Source organism: Theropithecus gelada, chromosome 18, assembly GCF_003255815.1.
Source record: "Theropithecus gelada isolate Dixy chromosome 18, Tgel_1.0, whole genome shotgun sequence".
Classification (NCBI taxonomy): domain Eukaryota; kingdom Metazoa; phylum Chordata; class Mammalia; order Primates; family Cercopithecidae; genus Theropithecus; species Theropithecus gelada.
In genome coordinates this window covers 34,268,546-34,281,825 of record NC_037686.1, presented here as the reverse complement: position 1 = coordinate 34,281,825, position 13,280 = coordinate 34,268,546, and the positions used below count along the sequence as shown (strand labels likewise).

Below are 13,280 nucleotides of genomic sequence, written 5' to 3'. Positions count from 1 at the left end.
GAAATTGTATAGGGCAATAAGAATAGTATTGTACTAGGAGTTTATAGCTTACAGGGAGATTGGAAGAAATTGAGCTATTTTAGAACATAGCTGCTATATTTTTCTGGAATTAGGTCAGTACTTACTTGAAATAGATTGAGATGAATTGAGGTGTATACTGTATTTTCTAGTAACTACTAAGAAAAGAACTCCAAAAACTTTGTATGTTTTGTTTGTTTTTTGTTTTGCTTTGTTCTGTTTTGAGACAGGGTCTTTCTCTGTCACCCATGTTGGAGTGCTGGAGTGCAAACAGCTCAATGTGGCCTCAGCCTCCTGGGTTCAAGTGATCCTCTGCCTCAGTCTATCCTGTAGCTGAGACTACAGGTGCACACCACTATGCTCAGATAACTTTTTGATTTTTTGTAGAGACAGGGTCTCACTTTGTTGCCCAGGTTGGTCTTCAACTCCTGGGCTCAAGTGATCCTCCCATCTCAGCCTATCAAAGTGCTGGGATTACAGGCATGAGCCACCATACTTGGCCAAAAACGTAGTCTTAAAACAAATCAGCAGCTAGTCGATTTTTTTACCAAAGTGGTATCCCAAGAGTAAAAGAAAAAAATCACAAGGAGAATTAGAAAATATCTTGAACTTATGTTGATGGGAATGATAGAGCTGGGAACAGCAGAAGCCAGGTGGCTGGCAGCACTTAATAATCATAAGCAAGGTGGTAAAAATTACCATAATAGGCAGCAAGGTTGGAATAGCAGCTAGGGCAGGGCTATTCAGTGAAAATGGTAAGAAAATATAGTGTGCCCAGGAATAAGATGGACAACCATTAAGGCCATTGCTTAACAAATCATAATGAGAAAAGATAAACAATGGATGAGCAGAGCTGAGCTAATCCAGTTAATGGATTTGGCCAGTTTCCAGACCTAAGTCAATTCTCAGACTCAGAATCCATCAACTGAAGAAGAGACCAGGTCTTGACAAAGAAGGACTCTGTAACACCACAGGAAGTAGGCACAATAGTGTTCTTCAGAGACCTTTTGAAATGGAATTTATTGCTTTTTACTTAGATAGGAGAATTGCTCTGGAGAAAGATGAATAACTAGATTATTTCCAAGTATATAGGATATGAAATTAATGCTGAGAAGCAGATATCCACAGAACTCCTTATGGTACCCTTATAGAGTATAGGTCTCCAGTAATATATGCAGTATTGGCCCAGAGCTATCTCACAATGGGTTTGATAACTCCATAAGCCCATCTGGTAGTTATTTCTTAGTTAAAAACCATAAAACTAGAAGGGACATACATTGCAGTTAAGAAAATTCATATTGGCTCCTTGACCTGAAAAGTAAAAGCTAATGTGTAGGAAAAGTCAAATGGAAAGCATCTGAAATTTCTCCCTTCAATGAAGATAGTAATTTCTTTAAAATAGTATCGTATTCTGGGGGAGAAAAAAAAATGTGACTAGTGATACTTTCGAAGACAGAAAAAAAAATCAAGGAGCCCTAAGATCATAACTGCCCACTGTATACTCCAAACTATTTGATGCATCAAATCATGAGATTGGGCAAGTCCAGTCACAATAAATAAAAAAGTGGAAATGCTATATCAGAAGTTAGGTTTGAGCAAATCCATGGGGCTTACACCTATGGTCTTATGAGACATTCACTATGACCATTTGATGGAAAAGAAAGAAGTTCAACCTTGGTTCATGGATGAATCAGCTTGAAATATAGGTAGAAACCAAAAATAGACTGCTGCTTCATGACAGCCTCACTCAGGAGTGGCTTTGCAAGAAAAAGATTAGAAGTCCTCTCAATGGCAGACATTTGGGTAAAGAAACTTGCCATTCACTTTGGGTAGAATGTGAAGTGACCCAAAGGAAGACGATATGTGTACTACGTGAGGTGGTAGACGATTTGCCTACCTGCCCAGAGGCCTTGAAGTTAAAATATTGGAAATCTAATACAAGAATGTCTTGGATAGAGGCAAATGTTAGACTTGGGGTAGTGGACACAAAGTGTGAGCATTTTGATATTGAATTTAATGCCCCAGATAAATCATCAATTGCAAAAGAGGTTGAAACAACCAAGTGGAGAAGATGCCCTTACTAGTATATATCAGCCTCTCTCCTCAGACATCCAAGGACTTGTGCAATGGAATCAAGAATAAATTAGCAACAACAGGAGGTTAGGAAAACGGCAGATAGGAGGTAGGACTAAATTGCAGCTCCCACTTGGATGGGCAGAGCAGCATATGGAGACTCCTACTGTGAACTTTCTCTCCAAGAACTATCACAGGAACATACCAGGAAAACCGAGAAAATCCAGAGACCCTTTGAAGGAAGCAGATTGCTTCTGCAGGCCCTGGGAGACATTCCAAAAACTGTGAATACCTGAAGTGTGAAAGTGGGAAAGAGGGATCGTCCATCCCAAACACACATCGTCACTGAGGAACCTGAAGGTCCAAATCACAGGAGAAGAATTTGATCTTATTTAGAGCTGAGACAATTTCGGATATCCGAGTGAAATACAGGGTTAGAAGAAACAGCAGGATGAGCTATGTGGTCAGATCCCAGGGAAGCTATTTCTGACTTTGTCTCACAGAGGGCCCTGGGAAAGGCTGCCAGACAAACTGGAAAAGACCACAGGGAGAAGGAAACTTCCAGCTGAACTTTGTACCAATTTTGACCACATGTGAAGTTTCCCATACAGAACTTAAGCGAGGAGGTGAATCTGGAGCGCAGACACAGCACTGAAGCCATGGCAGGTGGGGAGGTGCTGAACCTGAAAAGCCCTGCTTGTTTTCACAGCCAGGAGGCTGGCAGTCTGGGGCAAGTTCTCGCCCTGCTCACCTGCTGCCTGGAAACAAAGTTGGTGCTATTGAGGGGGCGTATGGTGGAAGCGAGACTGGCCTCTGGGGTTGTTTGGGAGCTGGGTGAGGACTGTAACTGCCAGCTTTCCTCCACTTCCCTGGAGACCTGCATGACAGAGAAGAGGCAGCCATAATCCCCCTGAGAACATAACTCCATTGGCCTGGGAATGACACCACCATCCCCAACAGCATCTGCAGCAAGTTCCACCCAAAGAGGGTCTGAGCTCAGTCATGCCTAACCCTGCCGCCCACCTGATGGTCTTTCTCCACCCACCCTGGTTGCTGAAGACAAAGGATATATTCTCTTGGGAGCTCTAAGGACCCATCTACCACTTGATTCTCCTTATACCACCACAACTGATACTGTCTTGTTAGTGCCACCTCGTGGCAGGAGGACAATCAGCACAAAACTAGTACAATAAACAAAACTATTAATACAACTAAGGATCCTCACAGGGTTCATTTCACTCCCCTGCCACCTCCACCAGAGGAGGTGCTGCTATCCATGGCTGAGAGACCTGAAGGTGGTTCACATTCACAGGAGTCTGTGCAGATACCTCCCAGTACTAGTCTGGAGCCCAATAGCTCTACTTGGTGGCTACATCCAGAAGAGAAATGACAATCTCTGAAGTGTGGCTCTCAGGAAGCCACATCCCTAGGGAAAAAAGGAGAGCACTACATCAAGGGAGCACAGTACGGGACAAAATAATCTGACAGCAGCCCTTGAGCCCTGGATCTTCCCTCTGACATAGTCTACCCAAATGAGAAGGAATCAGAAAAATAATTCTGGTAATATAACAGAACAAAGTTCTTTAACACCCCCCAAAAATCATACTAGCTCACCAGCAATGCATCCTAACCAAGAATAAATCCCTGAATTGCCAGAAAAAGAATTCAGAAGGTCGGTTATTAAGCTAATCAAGGAGGCACCAGAGAAAGGTGAAGTACAACTTAATGATATCAAAAAGTGACACAAGATATGAAGAGAAAATCTTCAGTGACATAAACAGCATGAATAAAAAACAATCACAACTTCTGGAAATAAAGGACACACTTAGAGAAATGCAAAATGCACTGGAAAGTCTCAGCAATAAAATTGTACAAGCAGAAGAAAGAACTTCAGAGCTCAAAGACAAAGTTTTCAAACTAACCCCATCCAACAAAGACATAAAGAATCCAAAAAATGAACAAAGCCTCCAAGAAGTTTGGGATTTTATTAAATGACCAAACCTAAGAATAATTGGTGTTCCTGAGAAAGAAGAGAAACCTAGAAATCTGGAAAACTTGTAAGTGCTTCTGTCAGGAGGCCAATCAGCACAAAACTAGTGCAATAAACAAAACTTTATTTGAGGGAATAATCAAGAACAATATCCCTTGCCTTGCTAGGGACCTAGACATCCAAATACAAGAATCTCAAAGAACACCTGGGAAATTTATTGCAAAAGGATCATCACTTAGGCAGCTAGTCATCAGGTTATATAAAGTCAAGATGAAGGAAAGAATCTTAAGAGCTGTGAAGCAAAAGCGCCAGGTACCTATAAAGGAAAACGATCAGATTAACAGATTTCTCAGCAGAGACCGTACAAGCTAGAAAGGATTGGGGCCCTATCTTCAGCCTCCTTAAACAAAACAATGATCAGCCAAGACTTTTGTATCCTGTGAAACTACACTTCATAAATTAAGGGAAGATACAGTCTTTTTCAATCAAATGCTGAGAGAATGTGCCACTACCAAGCCAGCACTACAAGAATTCCTAAAAGGAACTCTAAATCTTGAAGCAAATCCTCAAAATACACCAAAATAGAACCCCCTGAAAGCATAGATGTCACAGGACCTATGAAACAAAAACAATAAATTAAAAACAACGACAAAGTATTCAGGCAACAAATAGCATAATGAATAGAATAGTCCCTCACATCTCAATATTAACATGGAATGTAAAGGGCTTAAATGTTCCACTTAAAAGATACAGAATGGCAGAATGGATAAGAATTCACCAACTAAGTGTCTGCTATCTTCAAGAGACTCACCTAACACATTAAGGACTCACATAAACTTAAGGTAAAGGGGTGGAAAAAGATATTCCATGCAAATGGACACCAAAAGCAAGGAGGAATAGTTCTTCTTATACCACACAAAACAAACTTTAAAGCAACAGCCGTTAAAAAAGACAAAGAAAAAAATCATGTAATGATAAAAGGCCTTGTCCAACAGGAAAATATCACAATCCTAAATATATATGTACCTAACACTGGAGCTCCCAAATTTATTAAACAACTACTACTAGACCTAAGAAATACAATAGACAACAACACAATAATAGTGGGGGACTTCAATTCTCCACTGACAGAAATAGGTCATCAAGGCAGAAGGTCAATAAAGAAAACAATGGATTTAGAGTGTACCCTAGAACAAATGGACTTAACAGAATATTGTACCCAACAACTGCAGAATATACATTCTATTCATCAGCACATTGAACATTTTCTAAGACAGACCATATGATAGGCCACAAAACAAGTCTCAATATTTTTTTTTTAATTTAAATTATATCAGGTACTTTCTTGACCACAGTAGAATAAAGTTGGAAATCAACTCCAAAAGGAATCAATCAAAACCATGTAAATACATGGAAAATAAATAACCTGCTCCTGAATGATTATTGGGCCAACAATGAAATCAAGATGAAATTTAAAAATTATTTGAACTGAACAATAATAGTGACACAATCTATCAAAACCTCTGGGATACAGCAAAGGTGGTGCTAAGAGGAAAGTTCATAGCCTGAAATGCCTGCATCAAAAAGTCAAAAAACACAAATAGACAATCTCAGGTCATACCCCAAGGAACTAGAGAAACAAAAACAAACCAAATTTAACCCAGCAGAAGAAAAAAAATAACAAAGATCAGAGCAGAACTAAATAAAATTGAAACAAAAAAATTAAAAAGATAAATGAAACTAAAAGCTGCTTCTTTGAAAAGATAAATAAAATTGATAGACCATTAGTGAAATTAACCAAGAAAAAGAAGAGAGAAGATCCATATAAGCTCAATTAGAAACAAAATTGGAGATATTACAATCGATATCACAGAAAGACAAAAGATCATTCAAGGCTACTATGAACACCTTTACGTGTAAACTAGAAAACCTAGAGGAGATGGATAAATTTCTGGAAATATACAATGCTCCTAGATTAAAGCAGGAATAAATAAAAACTCTGAACAGACCAATAACAAGCAGCAAGATTGAAATGGTAATTTCAAAATTGCCAGCAAAAAGTCTAGGACCAGATGGATTCACAGCTGAATTCTATCAGACGTTCAAAGAGGAATTGGTACCAATTCTATTTACACTATTCCACAAGATAGAGAAAGAGGTAACCCTCCCTACATCATTCTATGAAGCCAGTATCACCCTAATGCCCAAACCAGGAAAAGACATAACAAAAAAAGAAAACTACAGACTGATATACCTGATGCATATAGATGCAAAAATTCTTAACAAAATACAAGTTAACTGAATCCAACAGTATATAAAAAAGATAATCCACCATGATCAAGTGGGTTTCATACCAGGGATGCAGAGATGGTTTAACACATGCAAGTCAATAAATGTGATACACCACATGAATTAAAAACCAAAGTGAAATGATCATCACAATAGATGGAGAAAAACCACTTGACAAAATTCAGCATTTCTTTATGATTAAAACCCTCAACAAATTGGCAATAGAAAGTACATACCTTAATGTAATAAAAGCCATCCATGACATGGGGAAAAGTTGAAAGCATTCCCCATGAAAACTGGAACACGACAAGGATTCCCACTCTTACCACCTCTACATCTATTCATATAGTACTGGTTTCGCTAGCCGGAGCAATCAGACAAGAGAAAGAAATAAAGGGCATTCAGATCAGTAAAGAGAAAGTCAAACTGTTGCTGTTGGCTGTTGATATGATTGAATACCTAGAAAACCCTAAAGACTTCTCCAAAAAGTTCCTTGAACTGATAAATGAATTCAGCAAAGTTTCAGGATACAAAATTAATGTACATAAATCAGTAGCTCTGCTATACACCAAGCGACTAAACTGAGAGTCAAATCAAGAACTCAACCCCTTTAACAATAGCTGCAAAATAAATAAATAAAATACTTAGGATATACCTAACCAAGGAGGTGAAAGACCTCTACAAGGAAAACTACCAAACATTGCTGAAAGAAATCATAGACGACACAAACAAATGGAAACACATCCCATCCTCATGGATGGGTAGACTCAATATTGTGAAAATGACCATACTGCCAAAAGCAATCTGCAAATTCAATGCAATTCCCATCTGAATATCACCATTATTCTTCACAGAACTAGAAAAAAAATCCAAAAATTCATATGGAACCAAAAAAGAGTCCATGCAGTCAAAGCAAGACTAAGCAAAAAGAATAAATCCGGAGGCATCACATTACCTGTCTTCGAACTATACTGTAAGGCCATAGTCACCAAAACAGCATGGTACTGGTATAAAATAGGCACATAGACCAATAGAGGAGAACAGAGAACCTAGAAATAAAGCCAAATGCTTACAACCAACTGATCTTCGACAAAGTAAAAAAAACCATAAAGTGCGGAAAGTATACCCTATTTAACAAGTGGTGCTGGGATAATTGCCAAGCCACATGTAGAAGAATGAAGTTGGATCCCCATCTCACACATTATGCAAATTTCAACTCAAGATGGATCCATGACTTAAATCTAAGACATGAAACCATAAATATTCTAGAAGATATCATTGGAAAAACCCTTCTAAACATTGGCTTAGGCAAAGACTTCACGATCAAGAACCCAAAAGCAAATGCCACAACAACAAAGATAAATACATGAGACTTAAAAGCTTCTGCACAGCAAAAGAAAAAATCAGCAGAGTAAACAGACAACCCACCGAGTGGGAGAAAATATTTGCAATCTATATGTCTCACATAGGAAAAATATCCAGAATATATAAGAAACGAATGAGAAAAAAAAATTCCCATCAAAAAGTGGGGGCTAAGGACATAAATCGAAAATTCTGAAAAGAAGATATACAAATGACAAACATGAAAAAAATGCTCAACATCACTAATGATCAGGGAAATGCAAATCAAAACTGCAATGGATACCACCTTACTCCTGCAAGAATAGTCAAAATAAAAATATCAAAAAATAATAGATGTTGGCCTGGATGTTCCCTTAAAAGGGAACACTTGTACACTGCTTGTCAGTGGGACTATAAACTAGTACAACCACTATGGAAAACAGTGTGGAGATTTCTTAAAGGACTAAAACTAGAACTACCATTTGATCCAGCAACCCCACTACTGGGTATCTACCCAGAGAAAGAGAAGTCATTATGCAAAATAAGATACCTGCAAATGCATGTTTATGGCAGAATTCACAATTACAAAAATATAGAATCAGCCCAAATGCGCATCAATCAATGAGTGGATAAAGAAATTGTGGTATGTATGTGCGAGTATATGATGGAACTGGAGACCATTATTCTAAGTGAAGTAACTAGGAATGGAAAAATCCAACATCACATGTTCTCACTCATAAGTGGGAGCTAAGCTATGAGTATACAAAGGCATAATAATGATACAATGGACTTTGGAGACTCAGGAGAAAGGGGAGGAGGGGAATGAGTGATTAAAAACTACAATTTGGGTACAGTGTATACTGCTTGGGTGATGGGTCCACTAAAATCTCAGAAATCACCACTGAATAACTTATTCATATAACCAAACATCATCTGTACACCAAAAACCTGTGGAAATAAAAAATGAAGAAAAGAAAAAGAATGAATTAGCTAAAGTGGCAGATACAAGGGCCATGATGGCTCACAGTATGATCTCACTAAGGCTGATCTAGTCACTATAAATATCCAGTCTTTCAGCAATAGAGGCCAATGCTGAAACTTTGGTATGATACCAAACCTAAAGTAGAACAGTGTCTTGGTGACAAGTTCATTACACTGGATAAGCTACCTTGAAAATGGAGATGTTTTATTTTCACTGACATTGTTATATTCTAACTCAGAGTTTACCTTTAATACACACAATGTCTCCACTAGCATTATTATCTGTATTAGATTTTGAAGACTGCCATAACAAACTGGTACAGAATGGGTCGCTTACACAACCTATTTGTACATGGCTCTGATGTCCAGAAGTCTAAAATTGGAGATGGGTTCCTAGACTCAATTCCATGTCCCTCGGGAAAAATACATTTCACTACTCTTGCCTAGTTCCAAGTCGCTGCTACCCCATCTCTGCTTCTGTCTTTACATTGCCTTCTACTATCTATCTTCTTCCCTTCTATTTTCTTAAAAAGATTCTTGTTTATGGATTTAAAGCCTACCCTAGTCTAAGATGATGATTTTTGCCTGGTCACTTTGGGTTATTTCTGCTCTTCTAGGTATAAGATTGTGTGATCATCAAAGGCATGAAAATATTGGTAAGTGTGAGTGGGACATAGTGTCAAACACCATAGCTCATTGGCTTCTACCTCCCTAAACATTCTCTAGGATGAGGTCTTCTAATCGGTGCTAGGCACATTTGTTGGTGCTATGTTTATGCTAATTCTAACTGGCTAAAATTTTTTGGGAAAAAATTGTAAAACCTTATACTGGTGCACCAAATTGTTTATAAGATTGCTAAAAGTGCAAATGTTTCTTCAGCTCTTCTCATGTCTTTAGACACCCTTCTCATGCAAACGGGCCATTCCCATATTTTCAGAAACCAGGTAAACATTTATTGACTCACCACTTCCAAGGTTCCCCAGGGCCAGAGTCCTGCCCCTCATATTTTCCAGAAAAACATAGCCACAATGTCTCATTACAAGGGGATCTATACTCAGCTATTTGGATTTTAGTATTCATTCATCTATATTCAATCTTTTTGGATTTTAAGCCTCTTAGCTAGCACAATGGTGTGCACACAGCAGTTATTTGATATTTAGTGGATAGTTAAATAAATAATAAATGAACAAATACATGAAAATATTTATGTCCTGTCAAAGTAGAGGTGAATCATTTTTACTATAAATCAATGATGTTGTCAAATCATTGCCCCACAGATAGTACAGAACATAAATTCATTAAATTGATGTTCGACATGGATGAAGACTGCTTTCCAAATAAATGGGTCCAGACTCCCATTATGAGTACTTGGCTGTGGTGGTGCCATGCTGTGCTTTCTGTAAAAAGCAATTGTTATGAGGGCCAAAAAAGAACTGCTGTGAGTTTAACTCGAACCAGTTTCCAGATTGTAAAGTGATTGCTTTTGGGTTTCTACTATTTCCCATTCTCATTACACTCTTTGTCACCAGAATGGATTTATGTGGTGCCATATTCTGCACACATTACAATGTTTGTCAAGATAATGAATGGTCTGAAAATTTGAATTTCCAATACAGTCGGTGAATGATGAAAGTGTATCTTAAAATATTTCCTCACTCTGTTCACTTACCCAACAGGCTTGGCTCTCCCTCCTCCCAAAAACCTAATAATGTTGCCAGGAAGAGGTCTGAGAGGTCAGCAAAGCAAAGATTAGAATACTGAAAAGGTCAGCATGGCAAGGCCACTTCTTTAATTCACACCACATATTAGACATTAAAATTCTAGGTCTTCACTCTTATAACAAATGAGAATAAAAAAATAGCATAAAATTAATTGGCAACACTTCTTAAAGTGACAAACGGTTATCAATTTCTTTGGTATTCATTACAATAACATTAATCATGAAAAACTCTTTGAATGTAAAAGTAGCCATTATGTGCAGTTCCATAGGAATTTGGTGGTAATTTAGCATTCATTAATGTCCATTTACAATGAAGTGTTACTATATTAATTCCCTTTTCTGTGACAAAACCTGTAATAGGGGAAAGACATAATGTTTGTTCCCTCTGTAGACTTTCCATTTCAATTGTGAAGCCAACTTATGTCTTCAGTTAAGACTAAAATTGTAAGTGGTCTCCTGATTATTGTGGCTAGTCTTAAGAGTCCAAGGTTCAAAGAACGTGAAAAATCAAGATGATTCTGGGTACCAAGGAGCATAATACAGTTTCTAAAACTTATGTCATTGTTTAAGATGAGTTTTTGCATTAGCTTACAGGTTACCCTAGCCAACTCAGTGACACTGAATGTAAGATTCAGTCTTCCTAGAGGTAAGTAGCTTGATACTCTTCCATGCCTCAAACCCTGCCCCTACTCCTGCCTTGTTGTCCTATTGCAAGTGGTTAAAATGAATAGATAATATCCATTCTGGTTACAAAGAGTGCAATGTTAATGGAAAATATTAGAAACCCAAAGCAATGACTACTGTCTGGTAAAAACAAACAACTCTCTACTGTAATAACAGTCAACTTTTTAATAACACCAATAACATTATCACAGACAACAGTAGTAATGATAACATCATCGACTACTATTGGACACTTACTCTATTCTAGGCATTACTGCAAGACATTAACATGTATCAGCTAATTTAATTCATTAACAACTCTAGAAAAACAGCACTATTATTATCTCTATTTTATATAGATTAGGAGAGGAACACAGGGCATGAAGCCAGCAACTGGCTGAGCTAAAATTGAAACCTGCCAGTCTGGCTCCAGAATCTACCTTCTGAGGAATTACACTTTGCTGCCTCTGATCTTGCCAGATCAGCTGTTTGCAAGAACATTGAGTAAGATGGTAAGCAAAATAACAGGACTAGCATGCACACACACACACACACACACACACACACCCTTCAATTTCCTAAGGATTCAGGGAAAACAAGAAATTTGTCCTTGTAAATGAGCACTTTCCAAAACATGAATGCTGCAACAGGTTTCAGGAGATATTGATGCCTTTGGCCCTGAAGCAGCCAGATGGGGTCTAGGGTAGCCAAAGCCAGGTCAACTGCAACATCAATCTGCCTCTTCCAGGCTCCTTGGAGTGTACTGGGGAGAAGTAGGGTCTGAGGTACTACACACCTCCAGGCCACTGACAAGATAAGTGATGTCTGTCATTGCTGCTGTGTGCCCAGTAAGGCTAAATGCAGACAGGAAGGTGCCATACTACTTGGCATTACACCTCAGAAGCCAGCTGCAAAGCACAGCCTTGCTGTGGAAATGGAGGAAAGAGCCAACAATACTTCTAGAAAATGTCATGTTGTGAGTGCTCAAGGAGTACTATCCAGCCCAAGGTGTGGCCAGTTAGGAGTGGTGGTGGGGGCGTGAGAGGATATGGGGGGCCAGGCACAAGTGCCTAGTATGCTAAGTGCCAGGCAGAACCCTGACTCCCTCCCTTCATAGGTGTCAAAACTTCTATCAATTTGCAGCCAATGTGCCCTTTTAATAGAATCCAAACTATCTGCAGTGTGACAGCTCTAACAATGCATGCACATTCTACAAATTAGAACTCCATCATTATTTCTCAACACTTGATATGAAAAAGTTCAATTAGATTGGAATCTTTTCACATTATCACAGGAAATGTCAACATTTTAGTCCATGAAAGACAAGGAAGGGCTGTTAGATCCTTCAACGTAATGTCAACTGTTGTAAATTGTAGAATGATCACAAAAAACTTTTAAGTTTTTTGTAAAGCCATTTGTGGAATAACATTTCTTTGTCTACAAAGACAATGAAGAATTTGAAGACATCATTAAAAACACCTTTCAGAAATTGTATGTAGTCCTTTCAAGCATCAACCTTTGCATTAAAAAGGTATGTTCATGGAAGAAATCTCAGTTTTCATAATAAAATAAATAGAAATTCATCTAAAATTTTGTAAATATTTAATACTATCTTCTTTCATTTTTTGTATTTAGTGTTCTTATATAATATGAAGAAAAGGTAATGACTGCTTTAGCCAAGCCCTGTAAGAATTTCCTAAATCTCCTCAGCATATCCCAGAATGCCATACAAATATTCTCATGCTTTTCCTGGGGTTTCTGGAAGAGACGATACAACAGGAGCTTGCAAAATTACCCAAGGAAGAACAGAGAGCTTTAAAGTCCCCCTGCCTTTCTAAATGTTTTAAAATATTTATCATTCCCATGAAGACATGTTTAAAGTGGTAACTTCTCACCAGATTAAAAGGTAAACTCAGCTGAGCATAGGGAATCTGGTTTTGAACTTGACAGGCCAGGTAGACTGCCTGGAGCCTGACAAAACCTCTCTTTGAAGATCCTTGCAAGGCACATGCAAGTACCTGGCAGTTATACTGGGGAAGAGGCATTTGTTTTTATTCCAACTATAAAATCCTTGCCTTCCTAGAATTTTGCTGCACATCTGCAGCATCTACCACCCTGGTTATCCCTTTAGAGGGAAAAAAAAAAGGAACAAGTATTCTGCGGCTTCCCACTGAGCTTGGGGGTCCTAGTTACACATAAGCCCTT

At 38.3% G+C, this 13,280-nt stretch overlaps 1 long non-coding RNA gene across 3 annotated transcripts in view; it reads right to left on the bottom strand.

Annotated features, from left to right (window-relative positions):
• LOC112611528 overlaps positions 1 to 10,526 on the bottom strand; it is a 325,264-nt gene extending 314,738 nt beyond the window's left edge. For all 3 annotated transcript variants that reach the window (XR_003116678.1, XR_003116677.1, XR_003116676.1), the window contains exon 1: positions 10,362 to 10,526. This is a non-coding gene — a long non-coding RNA (uncharacterized LOC112611528). The remainder of the gene's footprint in view (positions 1 to 10,361) is intronic.
• Positions 10,527 to 13,280: the final 2,754 nt, after the last annotated feature.